This window comes from Oryctolagus cuniculus, chromosome 15 (assembly GCF_051225735.1).
Source record: "Oryctolagus cuniculus isolate XC-2025 breed Fujian yellow rabbit chromosome 15, ASM5122573v1, whole genome shotgun sequence".
Lineage (NCBI taxonomy): Eukaryota > Metazoa > Chordata > Mammalia > Lagomorpha > Leporidae > Oryctolagus > Oryctolagus cuniculus.
This window is the reverse complement of record NC_142881.1, coordinates 7,636,916-7,645,991: the sequence shown is the minus strand read 5'-3', so window position 1 is coordinate 7,645,991 and position 9,076 is coordinate 7,636,916. Positions and strand designations below refer to the sequence as shown.

At 57.6% G+C, this 9,076-nt stretch overlaps 1 pseudogene; it reads right to left on the bottom strand.

The window, feature by feature from the left end:
* Nucleotides 1-6,555: 6,555 nt before the first annotated feature.
* LOC100355163 (tubulin alpha-1B chain pseudogene) lies at nucleotides 6,556-7,702 on the bottom strand (annotated as a pseudogene).
* Between the last annotated feature and the right edge of the window lie 1,374 nt (nucleotides 7,703-9,076).

Below are 9,076 nucleotides of genomic sequence, written 5' to 3'. Positions count from 1 at the left end.
CGTGGCTGGCGCGCTGTGCTGATCCGAAGGCAGGAGCCAGGTGCTTCTCCTGGTCTCCCATGGGGTTCAGGGACCAAGGACTTGGGCCATCCTCCACTGCACTCCCTGGCCACAGCAGAGAGCTGGCCTGGAAGAGGGGCAACCAGGACAGAATCCAGTGCCCTGACCGGGACTAGAACCCGGTGTGCCGGCGCCGCTAGGTGGAGGATTAGCCTAGTGAGCCGCGGGGCCAGCCTTAAAGCATTTTTTAAATAATAAACGACATATTGCAAATTCTAGGGTCCTCCGATGTTACTGTTACCATCTTCTCTCTCTAATAACCAGGGAGTTAGCATAGCCTGACGGGCTCCTGGGGAGGTGGTTGGAGACTCAGAGCTGAGCTGCGTCCCCAAGGAGGAGCCCCGAGGCCTGTGTGGATGGCAGCCCAGGTGGCTCCTCTGCACATGGGCATTGGGAGGCCTCTCCCTGGCCGTGTCCTGCATCAGCCTCACCCAACACTAGGAGTGACGCTGGCTCCTACAGACGCGGAATCTGCCTGCACAAGTCCCAGCCCCAGCGGGTCGGAGGGGGAATCAGCGCCTCCAGCGGGTTGGAGGGGGAATCAGCACCTCCAACGCAAATCTTCCTCTGCCGTGTCCTCCAGCCGACTGGGCACCGTCTGAGGCCGGTGCCTCCTCCCCTCCGCCCTCCCACACCCAGCCAACCGCCGGATCCTGGGTTCCATCTCAGAACGGCCCCAGCCCATCTGTCTCTGTCCCAGCGCCGGCCCCCTCGGCTGCTCTCCCTGTCCCACTTCTCGCCAGGCTTAATCGATTCTGCACACGGGTGACAGGAAGCTTTTCCCCTAAATGGCCAATCCAGTGTCTCCATTTGTCAGCTTAAGAGAGTGGAGTGGCTCCCCGGTGTGCTCGGGACAGGGAAGCTCCTCTCCATCACGCTTCCACGGCTCTTTTCTCCCCGTCTGTCTCCTGCTCTTCCTCTCCTCTCTACCCTCCCCTTCCGATCCGGGAACTCCGGGCTTCTCCACTTGCACACCCCCGGCCTCTGCCTAGCACACATCCCCTGCTTCACTGCCAAGGTGAAGCTCCCGCCTCGTTCACATCTTGACTCGGATGTGGCGTCCCCTGGGCAGTCACCTCCCATTTCTCTCCTCGAGTCCCTGTCCCTGGGCAGACTGTCCTGCCCTTAATCCAGCACCTCCCACCCTGCATTAACAGGCTGGCGCCCACTGGACCACGCCCTACAGCGGCCCAGCCATCTGGCCCCATTCATCCTGGCATGCAGGTGAAATCATATGAAAATCCTGATGTTTCATCAATCTTTTAGAACAATTTTAAAGTTTTATTTGCTCTTTATTTGAAAGGCAGAAAGAACAAGAGAGAGAGAGAGATGAAGAGAGATCTTCTATCGACTGGTTTACTTCCCAAATGGACTGAAACAGCCAAGACTGAGCCAGGCTGAAGCCAGGAGCCTGGAACTGCGTCCCAGTCATCCACGTGGGCAGGGCCCACATCCTTGAGCCATCATCTGCTGCCTCCCAGGGTGTGTGTGAGCAGGAGCTGATTGGAAGCAGGAAACAGGTACTTTAACCAGGCTCTCCAGGATGGGATGCGGGTAAACCCCCCGCCCCAGCTCACCAATGACCCTCTCCTCCTTATCCATCAATTTCTGTTGAATGAGGATGTAAACACAGTGCCTGTTTATTTAATTAGACCTCTTTGGATCGTCAAGCTCTTCCTGAACGGTGTAGACTTTTGAGCATACGTTTCAGCTGGCTGCAGGAGGCTCCCGAGACGAGCACTGGAGACCCCGACTGGGTTGCTCCAGGATCAGTGTGCAACGCCGCAGAGGCAACGCCCGTCCCCTTGACTTGACCTTCACCCTTGCGCAGCATCTGAGAGGACTCCCCCGCCCTTGCGACACTGGCACTGTGAGATGAAGCACCCAGTGATAACGTCCCCCAAGTCCCATGTTTGCAGAGCGCTCTTCTTTGTTGAAACTATGAGTTAGAATCATTACAGCAGGAACGTGCCTTCTGTTCTCAAGATTGAGCATTGCCAATAGGCACTACGGTCGGTGGGAGATTTATCTGACTTCCGAGGATCATCAGTAAATGTCCAGTGCTGAGAAAGTGGAAGCGTTTTCCCCTCCGATCTTAGTTAGCAAGAGGCTGCCATCTATAGATCCTCGACCCAATTACACACCGTGTAAGAGATAGAAGCAGCAGGAACATCGCGGCCTCTTAAGAGCCTCAGAGTCCCAGCTCTGAGGATTAGAGTGTTCAGTTTTTAACAGGCGTTTGCGTCTTAATTTATTTTGCAGAGAAACTCAAAGCGCTTACTATAAGAAAGACCCATGGATTTTCTTCTTGCCTATTTTTTTTTAAGATTTATTTATTTATTTGAAAGGCACAGTTATAGAGAGAGGGAGGGAGAGAGAGAGAAAGGTCCATTGGTTCACTCCCCAAATGGCCACAATGGCCAGCGCTGAGCTGAGCCCAAGTCAGTAGCCAGTAGCTGGATTTCCCACGTGAGTGCAGGGGCCCGAGCACTAGGGCCATCTTCTGCTGCTTTCCCAGATGCATTAGCAAGGGAGCTGGATCAAAAGTGGAGCAGCTGGGACTCGAACCGGCACCCACATGGGATTCCGACACTGCAGGTGGCGGCTTTACCTGCTACACCACAGCACTCAGCTCTGCCTCCCTGCCCCCCACCAAGGATCTTCTTTAAGGATTTTTCCCTCAGCCTGGGAGAGGGGCTAGCTTCCCCTTTCACAGAGAAAGAAACTGGGGCCCGTTGCTGTTGGAGGACTTTACCCAGCAGCACCCAGGACATCAGGGCAGAGCTGAGACTCCCACCTGAGCTGAGTATCTACCCAGTGCCGAGGCATCTCCACTCTCCCGACCCAAGGAAGAGAGCCTCATGGCAGAGAGGCAGAGAGCAGAGCCAGTGTGGGGCCTGGGGTCCAGCGCAAGGTTGAGCCACAGAAGCCAGGGCGCCCACCAGGCTTGTGCGGGGGTTTCTGGTTTCAGCATTTGCCTTCTTCCTAGCACCGACTCAACCCCTTCATCCCCAGGCAGAAGCGACAGCGGGGATAATAGTAGCAGTCCCACAGGCAGGGCTGAGGGGAGCAGGCTTTATCATTAACATTGTTTGCATGGAATGCCTCTGTACTCAGCCATAATGTTATGGAAACAGCAATAAAGATCTCTGCTTCCAATTCCAGAAATGGGGGGAGGACAGCCCCACTCCCAACGACTGCTTTATTCAGAAACAAAGGGGTTGGGGTGCTCCCTCCCCCCATCGCTGCCCTTGACTTCAAATCTCCCCTGTTCCAGCCAAGGCTGGAATGCCCGTCCCCTGCTCGTCCCCAGACGCCAGGCCCGTCAACAAAGGCCCCGTTGTTCCTCAGGGCTCGTGCCCTGACGCATGTTCAGGGAACGGTCTCAAGGGCACCCGTCACCTGCGGCCCGAGGACGACAACACGCCCAGGGGCTGCACCCATCCGCACCCGTGTGTCCTGCCTGTGCCAACGCAGGAAGGCGACTGGACAGCAGGGGTGGAGTCCCCAGACGCGATGCAGGGCTGGTGCTCAGCCCAAGCGCTCTGGGGCTGCTCTCTCCGCGGCTAAGAAGGTGACACTTTCAGGCCCTCCACCGTGCCGACGCCACCATGGGTGTCTGGTCTCTGCCTTGCCACCAGCTCCTGGCCTGTCCCAACTCTCTGGCCCTTTCTCCTGCACTGCTCCCTTCGGCCGTGTTCTCCCAGCCTGGTGAGCTGCAGGGAGCGTCTCTTTCCAGGTGCCTTTGCACCTGTTCCCTACTCTGTCCTGCCACCTGAAGCCTCCCCAAGTTCTGTGCCTCCTTCAGGGCCCAGGGCTCCCTGCATTCCTCCAGGGAGCCTTCCTGGCCTCCCTCTCCCAAGTGGGGTTGGCTACCGCTCTCTGGCTGCGCCTCCCTTCTGTTCGCGCCGTTCTGTACTCTGAGTCTGACGTGTGCCTGTTTCTTGCACCTCGTCGCCGTGACCTTTTCTAAGATAAGCATTGTGTGTCTTCAGCTTCCTGTTCCCAAAGCAGAGCTGGGAGCCTGCAGCGCAGCAGGTACTCGCGACCGCCAGCGACTCCCCTGCCAGGGCAGGGCCTCGTGCAACTCAGGGTTTGCGTCCGATGCTTAGGGCAGGGGCGGGTAGACTTGCGAGCCTGTTCTCAGGGCTGGTGGGCCAGACCACATCTGTCTTAAATGACACACCACATGAGCACATCTGCCCAACGCCCCCCTGCCCACCAGGGCAAATGCAGCCAAGGCTACGAGGGGAGCAAGGAGTGGCGCTGTTCTAAGAAAACTGCTCTGAGAAACCCAGGCAAGAAGCCGGGTTGTCTGTGATCACTGCAGTGGTCCTGAAAGTCAGTGTCGTTGCTCCCATTGCAGATGAGGGACTGCAGGGACAGAGAGGATGAGGGCGAGCAGCTTGTCCACGCAGCTCCCCAGAAGCTACCGGGCCTAGTTCCATCGGTCTCCCAAGCCCTGCTTATGTTTCGAGTCTTTACTAAGTGCGTGTGAACTGTATGTCAAGTATCCCAGCGCGCCCGAGGGATTCCGCAGTTCCCTGTTCTTTGGTCAGCAGAGCACAGCAGGTTGGTTCTCACAAAGCCCCCCGGACGTGGTTTCGGGGCTGGACTCCCTTCCTCAGCTGGGCTCTGCTTGGTCCAGTGGGAGGCAGCAACGTGGGTGCTGGGATGTGACACCTCCATTCATGAACTCACCACGACCGCGACAAGTGGCGGTGATGGCTGGGGTGCCACGCACTCGGCCCCCCTGTGGCTCCCGGTGCCGGGTTTTAGTCTCAGGAGCCGTTGTCCACGGGAAAGCGGAGAAGCTGACTAGGAGGCATTGGTGGAGAGGAAGCCTCAGCACTCCCTCTGCTCTGTGCCCGAAGCAGACTGCCCGGTGGCCACACAGGGTCCCGTTGTCAGGAGTGGCCGTGGGCTGGGCTGGGCTGGGGTGGACTCCTCCACGGGGCAGGCTGGAGCTGGGATTGAGCCTCCTCATGGCCTGCTAGGTCTTCACTGGAATTATTTTCACTTCTCCTAGGAGTGCTTATTCTTCATTGATGATTGTGGCTTTAATGGCCAGAAACTTTAAGCTTCGTAAATTCCAGGGGAATTTTTACTTTTAGAGTAAGAACAATTTTATAGACTTGCAGAGGTGCCAGGACCTTTAACACATCTCATTTCACCCTCAGAGATGGGAGGTGACTTGCCCAAGGTCACACAGCCCTGGCTGGGACTTGGGGAGGGGGAGTCGATGCTTAGACCAGGGTCTGCCCACAGGGCCTCCCTGCATCTCCTTTGGCCTCTTTGTGGAGGCTGCTTGCCCTGCACTTCTAAGTCAAAGCTGTTCTGATCCCCACCCCACAGCTATGGGGTCATCAGCTGCAGCGCTGACCATATTCCAGACAATTCCACCACCTTCTGGACCTCCAAGGGCCATGGCATTCATGATGTTGGCTCTCCCGTGTGCTGGCACACTGGTCTCTGTCCTTAGTGTGTTTCCTCAGTGTGCTGGGGGCTGGCCGCAGCTCCCTCAGTGCCTGGATCCTGCCAGGTGTTTGCTGGGGATGAAGGCCAACTCCCAAGTGCCTCATCCTCTTCTCATCCCTTCCAGGCCAGCCGGGTCGCTGGGGCCATCCAACTTGACCCTGCCCATCATCCGAGAGTGGAGGCGGCCAACATGCCCCCTCCCCAGCCACGGAGGGGGCTCGGCTCGGACTTCCTGAGTTCTAGTGGAAACACGGGATGTGACTCCCCGAGCGCTGGTTCTGGGCAGCACTGTCTCCTTCCCCAGCTCTCGCGATTTGATGATGATGATGATGATGATGACGACGACAATGGGAGGATGCGAACGCAGGCCCCGAGGGTGCAGGCACCTCGGGGAACTCCCGCCTCCTGTCCTGTCCTGTTCCGGCAGGCCAGTGTTTCTCAAAGCCCGATCCTTGAGTACTCTCCTTTCTGCACCAGGAGAGTATTTAAAATGCAGTGGGTGGCCCGCCTCTTGTCTCAGACGTGTCCGTCTTCAACCTGTGCCTGCGGGCTGCTCCTCACCTCTCATCCCCTTGGCTGAGACCTACGAGGCCCCATAAGCGGCCACGTTCACGGCCGCGTTGCAGGGTGCCGGGGACGCAGGCGCCTTTGCTCTCTTCCTGCACCCAGTTTTAAAGCCCCTCCCTCTGACTCCTGACTCAGCCACCTCTTCACTTTCCTTGGAAAATAAAACTTGTCTGCCGCCAACCACTCAACCCGCCCAGGCTGCTTTACCCCGTTGTTCGTGTCTCCTTCCTCCCAGCTCTCATCCCTGAAGGGACCACGATGCCCCGAGACCTGGCTCTAGCTGCTCCTCCCTCGGGCTCCCAGCAGCCCTTGTCACAGCACTAAATCTGTATTTCTTGTTCTTTCTTTCTTATTTTTTCCCCTCCATTATTCTCTGACTCTGTAGGCCCGGGAATGGTTCATGTCTCGGCCTGGTTTTTATTTCTTTCTTTTTTCTTAAAGCCTTCACTTTTAGATTGATAGAAACACCTTACAGCTGGCATACGTCAGGTCAAACTTGTGGTCCCAGCGAGCCCAGGCCTCGGCAGTGGCCGTGGTGTTGCTCAGCGTGCACACAGCTCGCTGCGTGTTGGCCAGGTCTCCACCGGGCACTACCGTGGGAGGCCGGGAATTAACACCAACCTTGACGCCAGTGGGCAGCAATCCACAAGCCGGATGCTGTGCTTGGTCCCGAAGGTGGCGACAGCAGCATTGACCTCTTGGGAACCACATCGCCGCGGTACAGCAGCCACAGCCATGTATTTACTGTGGTGAGGGTCACATTTCACCGTCTGGTTGGCCGGCTCAAAGCAAGCATTGGTGATCTCTGCTACAGAAAGCTGTTCATGATGGGGCTTTCTCAGCAGAGATGATGGGGGCGTATGCGGCCAGAGGGGAGTGGATGCAGGGGTAGGGCACCAGTTTGGCCTGAATTCCGACAGATCAACATTCAGGGCTCTGTCAGACTGGAGGGAGGCCTGGGCGTTCAGTCTGCTGCAGGTGGGGCGCTCCATACCCAGGTTTCTACAACAGATGTCGCACAGGTGGTGTCGTTGTCGAGCGCCCCAGGGTGGTGTGGGTGCTGAGGATGGAGTTGTAGGGCTCCACCACAGCTCTGGAAACCTGGGGGCCAGGTGGATGGAGAACTCCCGCTTGGACTTACAATCGACAGACTGGCGGTGTTCCGTCAGCAGGGAGGCGAACCCAGAGCCAGTCCCCCGACCAAAGCCCTGCAGGCCCGTGCCCTGGTCAGCCGGCTTGTGGATCCGGTCCAAGACGGGGTCAGTGATCCCCTTGTCCGTGGCGTGGAGCCTGTGGGCATAGATATTGGCAGCATCTTCCTTGCCCGTGATGAGCTGCTCGGGATGGAAGAGCTGGTGTAGGTGCCAATGTGAACCTCATCGATGACCGTGGGCTCCAGGGCTGCAACACTGCCCTGGGCACGTGCTCGCCTGCACCGGCCTTACTGAGAAGGTGTTGAAGGCATCATCTCCTCCCCCCGTGGTCCTGTCACTTGGCATCAGGCTGGGTGCCCTGTTCCAGGCAGGGGAGCTCCCAGCATGCATTGCTGATCTTGGACGGCAGCCTGGCCGACATGGATGAAGATGTACTCACGCATGGTGGCTACCTGTTAGGAGGCAAAGGCAAAGGTGACAGGCATAGGTGGCGGGTCCCGGTTACTGTCCCCAACAAGCTAACAGCGGAGGTAAGTGGTCTGGCCTTTCAAAGGTCCAGCCCGCTGGTGGGCATAGTACCCAGCTCCTCCAGAGTGGCCCCCAGCCCACCCATCTCCCTCCGGCTGCAGGTTTGCTGGGGGCAGGGGAGGGGAGCTCACTCCTGTTCACGTGGGACACTTTTCATCCACAGAGGTTGCTTCGTCTCCTTACCTGCTGCCCTGGCTTAGGACGGGCCCAGGTCGTTAGGGCGCAGGCTGAGTTTAATGCCAGGGAGTCGGAGATTTCTCACTGCATTAATTTTACAGTGCCGTTTCCTGTAACGCTGAGCCAGGTGGGCCGGCCTTGCTTCTGGTTTATGGAAACCCAGCCACTGTACAAGAAAAACTGGCTGTTTAAAAGCTAGTTAAACATCATCATCAATTACCCGCATCCTCTGCTACCTAAGGCCTTCTGAGAACGTCATCGAATGTCCCCAAATGACCCTGCTGATGAAAGAGCTACAGGCCGGTGCCACAGCTCACTAGGCTAATCCTCCGCCTAGCGGCGCCGGCACACCAAGTTCTAGTCCCGGTCGGGGCGCCGGATTCTGTCCCGGGTGCTCCTCTTCCAGGCCAGCTCTCTGCTGTGGCCAGGGAGTGCAGTGGAGGATGGCTCAAGTGCTTGGGCCCTGCACCCCATGGGAGACCAGGATAAGTACCTGGCTCCTGCCATTGGATCAGCGCGGTGTGCCAGCCGTGGCAGCCATTGGAGGGTGAACCAACGGCAAAGACCTTTCTCTCTGTCTCTCTCTCTCACTGTCCACTCTGCCTGTCAAAAAAAAAAAAAAAAAAAAGCTACAGAGAGAGGGAGAGACAAGGAGGGGATAAAGAGACGGAAAGAGAGAGAGAGAGAGAGGTCTTCCATCCTCTGGTTCACTCCCCAGATGGCTGCAGCAGCCAGGAGTGAGCCAGGCTGAGGCCAGGAGCCAGGAGCTTCTTCTGGGTCTCCCATGGGGTAGCAGGGGCCAAGCACTTGCGCCATCCTCCACTGCTTTCCCAGGCCATTAGCAGAGAGCTGGATCAGAAGCGCAGCAGCCCAGACATACGCGGGCACCCATGCGGGATGCCGGTGTTGGAGGTGGTGGCTTTACCCACTAGGCCACAAGGCCAGCCCCGTGGGCTGTGTTCACAAAAGCATTCCTGTCGATTCACGTGCATGATGTGTCTGAGAAATGCACTGTGGGAGGGAGACGTGTACAGCTCTGGGCACTGACTAGAGGCAACTTCGCCATTTCCCGCTGGGCGCGATGCCCTTCTGTCGAACCTTTCAAACGCCTT